Raw genomic sequence first — 10,976 nt, 5'->3', positions numbered from 1 at the left:
CAGAAGCCTCTTTGTCTTCCATCTCTGCTCCCCAGAACTAGACTCGGGGGGTTCCTCGATGGTGCATTTTAATATAGGAGAAAGGTCAGAGAGCATGAGGAAATTGAGCTGACATAGACAGCAAGTCTGCAGAATGCCTATTCTTGGAGGAATTCCTCTCTTGCTGGAGTATTGAGAAAATAGCCTTTTCCTGGAGTCCTGCAGCCCCAGGAGTATCTTGCGGGACACCTTACAATGTCAGTGGGTTGACAGGCCTGGGAACCTCAAGGTCACTGGTAATATAATGTGTTCAGATCACCTTTACATTATGGAGGATGGATAACGCTGTTCAACCACGCCAGGGCAGAATCAAGCCATGGTGACCCTTGAGAAACATCCTTGGGCTATTTTTCAGGATAGGTGGTCTTAAAACCCTTCAGAGCGATGGGGTTTTCCATTGCTCCAGTACCCCTCTAGTCATCAACCAGCCTTCAGACTAAGGTCTACACCTTTTTAAGGCATGAGTGCCTTGTTCAGTTGTGTTTTTAATTAATAGTTATTTATTTGGCTTCCTCAGGTCTTAATCGTGTCATGATCTTTCCTTGCGATGCATGGAAGGCTCCAAAGTGCAGTTGCTAAGTTGTGTCTGACTCTTTGTGACCTCATGGACTGCAGCTCGCCAGGCTCCTCTGTCCTCCATTGTCTCCTGGAGTTTGCTCAAATTCATGGCCATTGAGTCAGTGACACTATCTAACCATCTCATCCTCTGCTACCCCCTTCTCCTCTTGCCCTCAATCTTTCTCAGCATCAGGGTCTTTTCCAATGAATCAGCTCTTCGCATCAGGTGGCCAAAGTGTTGGGCCATCAGCATCAGTCCTTCCAACGAATATGCAGGTTTGATTTCCTTTAGGATTGACTGGTTTGATCTCCTTGCAGTCCAAGGGACTCTCAAACTGGGTCACTTTTTAAGCTCAGTTTTTTAGCCAAGCCTAACTTCAGGACAAGATGTGTACACAGGTGGCAATGTGACCTGTGTCTGCTCTCTCCTTTCCTAAGTCCAATATTAGCCCACAGGACCATTCAGGTCTTCCATTGCCTCAAAGGAAACCACAGTTCAGAGGAACGTACACAGAGCAAGAAGAATGTCAGAGACAGACAAAACGGAGCTCTCTCTACAAAAAGCAGCCCTTCATCCTCAGCTTCACTTCTGTTTTATTTTTTGTTTTAATTATTTGTTTCCAAGTGTAATGGGTCTTTGCCATTTTCCCTGGGAGGTAGTATTCTTCTGGTTTACTGTCTTGGTTGGGATGAGATGAGGGCACAGTTTGAACCTTCCTATCATGGTTGCCCTTGCTCAACAGATGGGGTCCTGCCAGCTGGGAGGTATATGCATCCTGAGTAAGTAAGGACTGGCAATGACCACAGGATGGGCCTTTTGGCTCAGTGATCCCCTGTTGAATGAATCCAGACCAGGCCCACGTGCTCTGTATACTCTGTGACCATGGTGCTTCTGGGGTCCCTGGAATCAGTGACAGCTCGGATCCCATATCCAACAGACCTCAAAAGTTCAAGGTTTTCTCCTCCTTAGTGTTCAGTGACCACAGGACAGGACTCTATTTCTCTCTGGGGAGAGATTAGGGGAATTAGTACCACCCTCAGAGACTCGTCTCAGATAATAAAGAATCTGCTTGCAATGAGGGAGACCCAGGTTTGATCTCTGGGTCTGGAAGATCCCCTGGAGAAGGGAATGGTCACCCACTCCAGTATTCTGGCCTGGAGAATTCCAGGGACAGAGGAACCTGGTGGGCTGCAGTCCATGGGGTTGCAAAGAGTCAGACATGACTGAGCAATGAACGTTTCCACTTTTTTCAGAGACTTAAAGGATGTGGGGTGGTGTCCCCAGTTCATCTCCATTTAATGCAGCCTATTGAAATGGGCTTTGTGAGAGGGCTGGGTTCAACCCCTGGGTTGGGAAGATCCCCTGGAGAAGGGAAAGGCTACCCACTCCAGTGTTCTGGCCTGGAGAATTCTAGGGACTGTATAGTCCATGGGGTCCCAAAGAGTTGGACACGACTGAGCGACTTTCACTTTTTTCATTGAAAAGAGCAGACGCCACCTTCTTCTGGCTCCTCTTCAGTCACACAAGTCTCCTCTGTTTTCTAAAGAACATCCCTCCATGCAACCTTTACAGGGTGCGGCTCCCTCTGCCTGCAATGGCCCCCCTCAGCTCCAGGTCTTTTCATGGTACTTCTTAGTGATACATCTCCTGACTATGCTATCTAAAACTATAACCTAGGACTTCCCTGCTGGTCCAGTGAGTAAGAACCAGCCTTGCAACGCAGGGGATGTGGGTTTGATCCCTAATCAAGGAACTAAGATCCCATATGCCTTGGAACTACTGAGCCCACACACTTTGGAGCCTTCCATGCACCACAAGGAAAGATCATGACACAATTAACACCCAAGGAAGCCAAATAAATTAACTATTAATTAAAAACACGAACGTGTAATCCACCCAACCCATCCTATGCTCTTTCTAGGCTTTTCTCCATAGCACTTAGAACCACCTAAAATTTTATTGTATTTATTAACTGATTCTGTTGCCTGTCTCCTTTATTAGAATTGATGCTCCAAATGAGGGCAGGGATCAGTTACTGTGTTGGTGATGGCTGGGTCTCCAGTGCCTAGAAAAGAGCCCAGCACAGGGCAGGTACCCTTTGGTGGTGGTGGTAGGTTAGTTGCCAAGTCATGTCTGACTCTTGTGACCCCATGGACTGTAGCCTGACAGATTCCTCTGTCCATGGGGTTCTCCAGGCAAGAATATTGGAGTGGGTTGCCATTTCCTTCTCCAGGGGATCTTCCTGACCCAGAGATTGAACCCAGGTCTCCTGCACTGCAGGCAGTTTCTTTACTGACTAGGTTACCAGGGAAGTCCAGGTACCCTTTAAATATTAGTTAAATAAATGATTGAATGATGAATGATGTGGGCTTAATTACTGTCCACCCCCAGGAGACCCAGTCTTTTCTGAATGCTCACTGTCTCACTTCCTGTTAGAGCCCCACCCCCACCAGTCCCAAGTGCCTTCTGGTAGGCAGTGGAGGCCAAGCAACGTAATTCGAGACATGACTGTTTCATGCAAGTTCTATTTTTGTTTTGTTTAGTCTTGAACTGGGAGGGACATCCAAAGAATCTAATTTTTCATACTGATCAGAGTAAAAGTGAATGATTCTTTTAATACCCTTTGAAATCATTTTGTTAGAAATTTGCTTCATGTTTTCACACCCATTTTCTTGGGTAAAATGGGTTTATAGATCTCCTTCCTTTGTCCTATACTCTACCTGTGACATGATTTAATGTTTATTGTTATGTTATTTCCCCAAACATTCAATTGACTTTCTCTCCCTCTGCCCCGCTTCCAGGATCTATGTTATGACACAGGAATTACTGGATGTTTGAAAGAACTCACTCAGGAAACTCTCCGGGTCCAGTCATTTTTGCAGGCAACTGTGAGTAATTTCTCGGAGAAGGCAATGCCACTCCACTCCAGTACTCTTGCCTGGAAAATCCCATGGACAGAGGAGCCTGGTAGGCTGCAGTCCATGGGGTCACTAAGAGTTGGGCACGACTGAGCGACTTCACTTTCACTTTTCACTTTTATGCATTGGAGAAGGAAATGGCAACCCACACTAGTGTTCTTGCCTGGAGAATCCCAGGGACAGGGGAGCCTGGTGGGCTAGTGTCTATGGGGTCGCACAGAGTCGGACACGACTAAAGCGACTTAGCAGCAGCAGCAGCAGTGAGTAATTTCTAGTCTCCTTCGTGCACAGTAGTCTGTTCTGGTATTATAGATTTTATTACAGTAATTTTGGTAATGTAATATTTTCTGCTAAAATTGTCTAGTTCATCTATATTTTTCATTTGAGCTCTACAGAGCATATGTTACCAATTTTAAAATTTGCTGTATCTGTTTTAATACATTTCATATCTAATTTTAGTTCAGATATTCTTCTAGATTAACTACCAGAAGTTTGTTTTATACTGTTGTGTTTCATTGATATTTTACTCTACATTTCCTTAGTTTACTCTGCTGTGTTTCTCTCCTAATTCATTAATGTCTCCTTTTAATTTGTTATTTCTTTATCCTATTTTCCTTAAGGTTACCTTACTCTTTTCTTCTAACTGCTTTATATGCACTTTAAACTTCATTTATTTTCTCTTATAAATAAAAAAAGCATTTAAGTCTATAAATATAGTATTTAAAAATCTATATATTTTTTATATGTAGTGTTACTGTCTAAAAGTCTTATAATAAAGAACTTGTCTGATCTGTGTCCTAGATTCCTGGGCTGGAGCTCCTAAACTCTTGGAAATTCCCAAGTGATATCTGAATCTTTGTTATTCATGATGAGCACTGGATTCTACCTTAGTTTGTGCCAAAGAGGTGACTCAGGTGGGGGCTGGTTTTGCTGGAAAGACCAACCATGTGATTAGCGGCTGTTTTAAGCCATAAGATACAAGCCAGCCCAGCCTCCTGCCCTCCAGATAGGGAAGGTGGAAGAGAGATTGAGTTCAATCACATGAGCAATGCAACCAGTCATGCCAGGGAGTGAAACCCCAATAAAAACTCTGAAGACTGAAGCTTGGGTGAGATGTGCCAGGATGGCAGTGCATCCTGACTGCACAGGGCGAGGGTGCCGAAGCTCTGTGCGGGGACCTCCCCTATTGTCTCTTCACTGACTGGTCTTGGTTTGTGTCGTTAAGAATAAAGCTGTAACAATAAGCACAGCACATTCCTGAATTCAGTGGGTGTGGCTAGTGAATTATTGAAGCTGAGTGTGACGTCGTAAGAGCACCCCTGGATTGTAGCCAGTTGGTCAGAAGTGCAGCTGGCCTAGGGATCCCCAAAATTTGCCACTGGAATCTGAAATGAGGGCAGCCTCATTGGGGATCAGGCCCCGAACCTGTGGACAGGGTGCTAACTCTGGATGGTTTGCGTCAGAGCCGCACTGCAGAGTTGCAGTCTATGCATTATTTAATATTTTATTTTTTAACACGAGCATATATTTTAATCTCTTTGCTCTAGGAGTTGTTTGATATTCCTTCCAGATTCTCGATATAATTCGGAATAGTCGTGGGGTGTTTTGTTTTTCATTTGTTGCTGTTTTGTGAACAAAGAGGAGCAGAGGTGTAACCAGCTCACCAGTCCAATGGCCATCTCATCAGTCATAAGTGTCCATAGCTATTCAAACGAGTCATAGTTTCAACTTCTTCATGACTCTTCTATTTTTCCACCCTGTGTGTATGTGTGCTGATTGGATGGTGACAGGTAGGCATGTTCCTGGATATGAGGTTAATCTATAAAGTTGCTAATCCAGTAAAAAAAAATGATTGAGGTTCTCTTCAGTGACCAAAGAAAGACATGCCTGGAGAGGAGATGAAAACGACTTTCTTATATTGCTAGTATTCCTCTGCATGCATGACTTGGTGCTTCAGTGGGAGAATGCTTACACAGTTAGTACTTGGTTGGAATGAGTGTCGGAGGCCTCCGGAAAGCAAAGTAGACTAGGGCAGCAATCACTATTTCTAGTTTTCAAATTTATTTTATTTAAAAAAAAAATTTTGGCCATGCTACATGGCATGTGGGATCTTAGTTTGCCCACGGGGGATCAAACCCACACAACCCCTGCATTGGATGCATGAAATCTTAACCATAGTTTCTATTTTTTAGTAAAAGTCTTAAATGAAAATATGGTCAGAGTGGAAACATTAACAGATATGTGGCAAACATGCCTGAAATCAGGGAAATCGCCTGGAGAAAAAGTGCTGCAGCCATGGGCTTTGAATGAGGCAAAGGATCTTTTCTGATGAGTCATTATTTTCTAATGGGTCTTTCCCACCCTCTTGCTCCAGAAATTCTATCTGAAATGCTATGAGAGCCCAAGAGCTTGAATCATAGTCTCTGACAATAAGAGCAACTTTAATTTCTTTAAGTTGAGAGATGCAAAGAAAAAGAGAAGGAGCAGAGACAAGCAGAATGGGACCCCTGGAAGTAAAAAGAAAACAGAAATAAACATTTAATATCAAGGAGAAATGGCCACAGATAAATATACAACTCATCTTCCTGGACTTCCTTCTTTTCTAAAATAAATACATTTCCTCAAATTCTTACATAGTGATAAAAAAATAAAATATTAGAACCCAGCTGACAGAGGCACAATGAAATTGGCACCAGGGATTCTTTTTTTTTTTTTAGGGACTTTTCTTTTTTTAACTGACAACATAATATCTAGCAAATGTAATCTGTGATCCTTAACAATGATTTATATTTTTTAGAATATGATAATAGCCAGCTGTTAAAAGGAGTACGTCAAGGCTGTATATTGTCACCCTACTTGGTTAACTTATATGCAGAGTACATCATGAGAAATGCTGGGTTGGAAGAAACACAAGCTGGAATCAAGATTGCCGGGAGAAATATCAATAACCTCAGATATGCAGATGATACCACCCTTATGGCAGAAAGTGAAGAGGAGCTAAAAAGCCTCTTGATGAAAGTGAAAGAGGAGAGTGAAAAGTTGGCTTAAAGCTCAACATTCAGAAAACGAAGATCATGGCATCTGGTCCCATCACTTCATGGGAAATAGATGGGGAAACAGTAGAAACAGTGTCAGACTTTATTTTTGGGGGCTCCAAAATCACTGCAGATGGTGACTGCAGCCATGAAATTAAAAGACGCTTACTCCTTGGAAGAAAAGTTATGACCAACCTAGATAGCACATTCAAAAGCAGAGACATTACTTTGCCGACTAAGGTCCGTCTAGTCAAGGCTATGGTTTTTCCAGTAGTCACGTATGGATGTGAGAGTTGGACTGTGAAGAAGGCTGAGCACCAAAGAATTGATGCGTTTGAACTGTGGTGTTGGAGAAGACTCTTGAGGGTCCCTTGGACTGCAAGGAGATCCAACCAGTCCATTCTGCAGGAGATCAGCCCTGGGATTTCTTTGGAAGGAATGATGCTAAAGCTGAAGCTGCAGTACTTTGGCCACCTCATGCGAAGAGTTGACTCATTGGAAAAGACTCTGATGCTGGGAGGGATTGGGGGCAGGAGGAGAAGGGGACGACAGAAGATGAGATAGCTGGATGGCATCACGGACTCGATGGACGTGAGTCTGAGTGAACTCCAGGAGATGGTGATGGACAGAGAGGCCTGGTGTGCTGCAATTCATGGGGTCGCAAAGAGTCGGACACGACTGAGCGACTGAACTGAACTGAATGGTGATTTATATTTTTGTAATGTGCTCTCAACTGGCTGTAATATAATGAACATATTTTAAAACCCACAAAAAGTTTAGGAGCCAGAATATAGCACATAACTTGTATTCATAGCCAGCATCTAGCACAAAATATCTTGATTCATCAGACACCACAGGAGGAGTTGAAAGGCCTTTGGCTGGAACCTCCACCTGCCAGTAATTCGCCAAAATGATGAGCTCAAGCAAAAGAGAGGAGGAGCCTGCTGTTTGTTTTTTAGACCTTTAGAAAGCATGGAGTTGTTTCTTTGGCCATGTACACGTAAATCTGCCAGAAAGGTGATGCTGCAGAGGTCAGGGGAATGGGGACTGTTAAAAATGCATGCCTGGGACTTCCCTGGTGGTCCAGAGATTAGGACTCTGAGATTGCACAGTAGTAGGCTCAGGTTAGATCCCTGGTTGGGAAAATAAGATTCTGCATGCCACGTTGTTGCTGTTGCTAAGTCGCTTCAGTCGTGTCCGACTCTGTGTGACCCCATAGACAGCAGCCTACCAGGCTCCCCGGTCCCTGGGATTCTCCAGGCAAGAACACTGGAGTGGGTTGCCATTTCCTTCTCCAATGCATGAAAGTGAAAAGTGAAAGTGAAGTCGCTCAGTCGTGTCTGACTTCTAGTGACCCCATGGACTGCAGCCTACCAGGCTCCTCCGTCCATGGGACTTTCCAGTCAAGAGTACTGGAGTGGGTTGCCATTGCCTTCTCCTGATGCATGCCATGAGGTGTGGCCAAAAAATTAAACAAACAACACATTCTTTTTTGTTTGTGCATGTATGTGCTCATCCGCCAGTGCTCCCATTGCAAAACTGGAAGATTCTACAGTGTCACTAGCATGCCTTTGATGTTGAACACCAACAAGGGTAGGATTCTTGCCAAGAGAATCAATGTACATACTGAGCCTATTATGCACTCCCAGACCTGAGACAGCTTCCTGAAACACATGAAGGAAAATGATCAGAAAAAGAAGAAAGCTAAAAACAAAGGCAGCTGGTTCACCTGAAGCCCATGCTACTCCACCCAGGAAGCCCACTTCATGAGAACCAGTGGAAAAGAGGCTGAGCTGCTAGAACCCATTTCCTGAGAATTTAGGAGAAAAATGATCCCAGGTTAAGAAGTGAAGCCACAAAGGATAGCCATGAGAGTTTACAGGCTGGAAAATATTTAAATTAACAACCTTTGGCTTTAGAAAAATTTCTCAATGAATCTGTGTAGCTTTCTGGCAAATTCCCCAGGACATATCAGCTGAAGAATGGATAACATCATCGAACAAAAATCCAATTAAATTTCTGGAGACTATGCCAGAAAGGATACACCACAAAGAAAAGTACTGGCAACTGAGAGTCTTTCGTCTCCACTTCCACGAATAATGACTAAAATGCCTTCAGACGATTGTGCTTCTGCAGAAAACTATGAAACGGGACATCATACAAAGAGCAACTACCTGGAGGAACCAGAGAGTAAAAGGAAGCAAATTACCTCCAGTGAAGAATGCCAGCTTGCTTGAAGAAGGCACAATGGAACCATACCGGCAAGTCTCATCGGCCCAGATTTTAGCCCGAGGCTAAGAAAAGCCTGTGGTGCACCCTAGTTGGGGCAGGGAATGGCGGGTGTCCAAGAGGAGTCATGGGAATATTAGAAAATATGTTGATAGTATATCATATAAATATGATAATTAAAATATGTATATCAAAATTTGTGAGATGGCAAAAATAAGGTAAACAGGGAAATTTATTAATTTTTAAAATATTTATTTGACTGTGTTGGGTCTTAGTTGTGGCACTTGGGCTCAGTAGTTGCAGTGAGTGGACTTAGTTGCTCTGAGGTATGTGGGATCTTGGGCTTCCCAGGTAGCTCAGTGGTAAAGAATCCGCCTGCCAATGTAGGAGACACTGGTTCAGTCCCTAGGTCAGGCAGATCCACTGGAGGAGGAAATGGCAATCCACTCCAGTATTCTTGCCTGGAAAATTCCATAGACAGAAGAGCCTGGCAGGCTACAGTCCATGGGGCTGCAAAGAGTCAGACACGACTGAGAACACACACACATGTGGGATCTTAGTTCCCCAATCAGGGATCGAACCCGAGTCCCCTGCATTGCAAGGTGGACTCTTAACCACTGAACTGTAGGGAAAGTCCCACAGGGAAATTTGGAATTTTAAATACCTATGTGGGAAAAGAAAACCCTAAAACTCAATGATGTAAGCTTCTACTTTAAGAAACTATAAAAAGAAGAATAAATTATACCCAAAGCAAAGTTAAAAGGCTTTGGAGACTAAAATTGTGAGCTGTTATCCATGGGCAATGAGTGGCTAGCAGCATACCAGCACCCCCATCCAGGACAACAAGAACAGCCAGGCAGAACAAGGACTTATTAATTTATAAATATGTATTAAATCTATTAGATTATAAATTATTGATGATAAATTATTATCTCCATAGGCAGCAGAAAATTTCTGAGGTGACTAGAACTAAAGGGGATAAGATTCTTTTTTTTTTTTCACTGTGGCCAAATGGGATTTATTTCTGGAGTACAAAGATAGTTCAACATGCAAATATTAATCAACATAATACACCATATTAGCAAAATGAGGGAGAGTGGGGAATCCATAATCATTTCAATCAATGAGAAAAAAAAAAGCATTTGACAAAATTTAACACTTTTTCATGATGTAAATACTCAACAATCAGGAATAAAAGGTAACTACCTTAACATAATAAATGACACATATGAAAAGCCCAGCACTAACATCATACTCAATGGTAAAAGACTGAAAGCTTTCTCTGTAGGATCAGCAGCAAAACAAGAGTTACAACTTTCCTCATTTCCATTCAACATAATACTAAAAGTCCTAGCCCAAGCAATTAGACAAGAAAAAGAAACAAAAGTCATTCAAATTAGAAAAGAAGTAAAATTATCTCTGGTTACAGATGACACGATCTTACACAGAGAAAACCCTAAAGACTCCACAAAGAAACCATTAAAACTAATAGATGAATTCAGCAAAGTTACAACATTCAAAATTAACGAACAAAAATCAGTTCCCTGGCTATGCATTGTTCTTGCCTGGAGAATAGCAGGGATGGTGGAGCCCAGCGGGCCGCCATCCATGGGGTCGCACAGAGTCGGACACGACTGAAGTGACTTAGCAGCAGCAGCAGAAGCGACTTAGCAGCAGCAGCAGCAGCACTTTAAGTCATCATGGCAGGGGTGGCATCAATCTGTATGCAGGACAGGGATCAACGGGTTGCAACTGAAGGACAGCCGAGGACAAGCAGAGGGCTGGGAGCCCATGTAAAGCACTCCCGAAGACTCCATAGGTATAGCTGATTTTGCACACTCTTCCAGCTCAATGAACCATGCTCTGCAGTGAGACCAAGGGCAACAGGAGTCTGGTTTTTCCTGAGCTTGTAAGTGTCTTTCACTGTGGGTGCATCTGTGTCAGTCGTTCAGTCGTGCCCAACTCCTTGCGATCCCATGGACTGCAGCCAGCCAGGCTCCTCTGTCCATGGAATTCTTCAAGCAAGAATACTGGAGTGGGTTTCCATTCCTTTCTCCAGGGGATCTTCCCAACCCAGGTATCAAACCCGGGTCTCTTCATTGGAGGCAGATTCGAAATGAAGAAATGAAATGAAGTCAGTGTGCATCTGACTGCACAGAATATGAATCTAGGGTTTAAAGATATGTATTTTTTAAA

This window comes from Capricornis sumatraensis, chromosome 15 (genome assembly GCF_032405125.1).
Source record: "Capricornis sumatraensis isolate serow.1 chromosome 15, serow.2, whole genome shotgun sequence".
Taxonomy (NCBI): domain Eukaryota; kingdom Metazoa; phylum Chordata; class Mammalia; order Artiodactyla; family Bovidae; genus Capricornis; species Capricornis sumatraensis.
The sequence above is the reverse complement of the archived record's forward strand: the minus strand, read 5'-3'. Positions refer to the sequence as shown.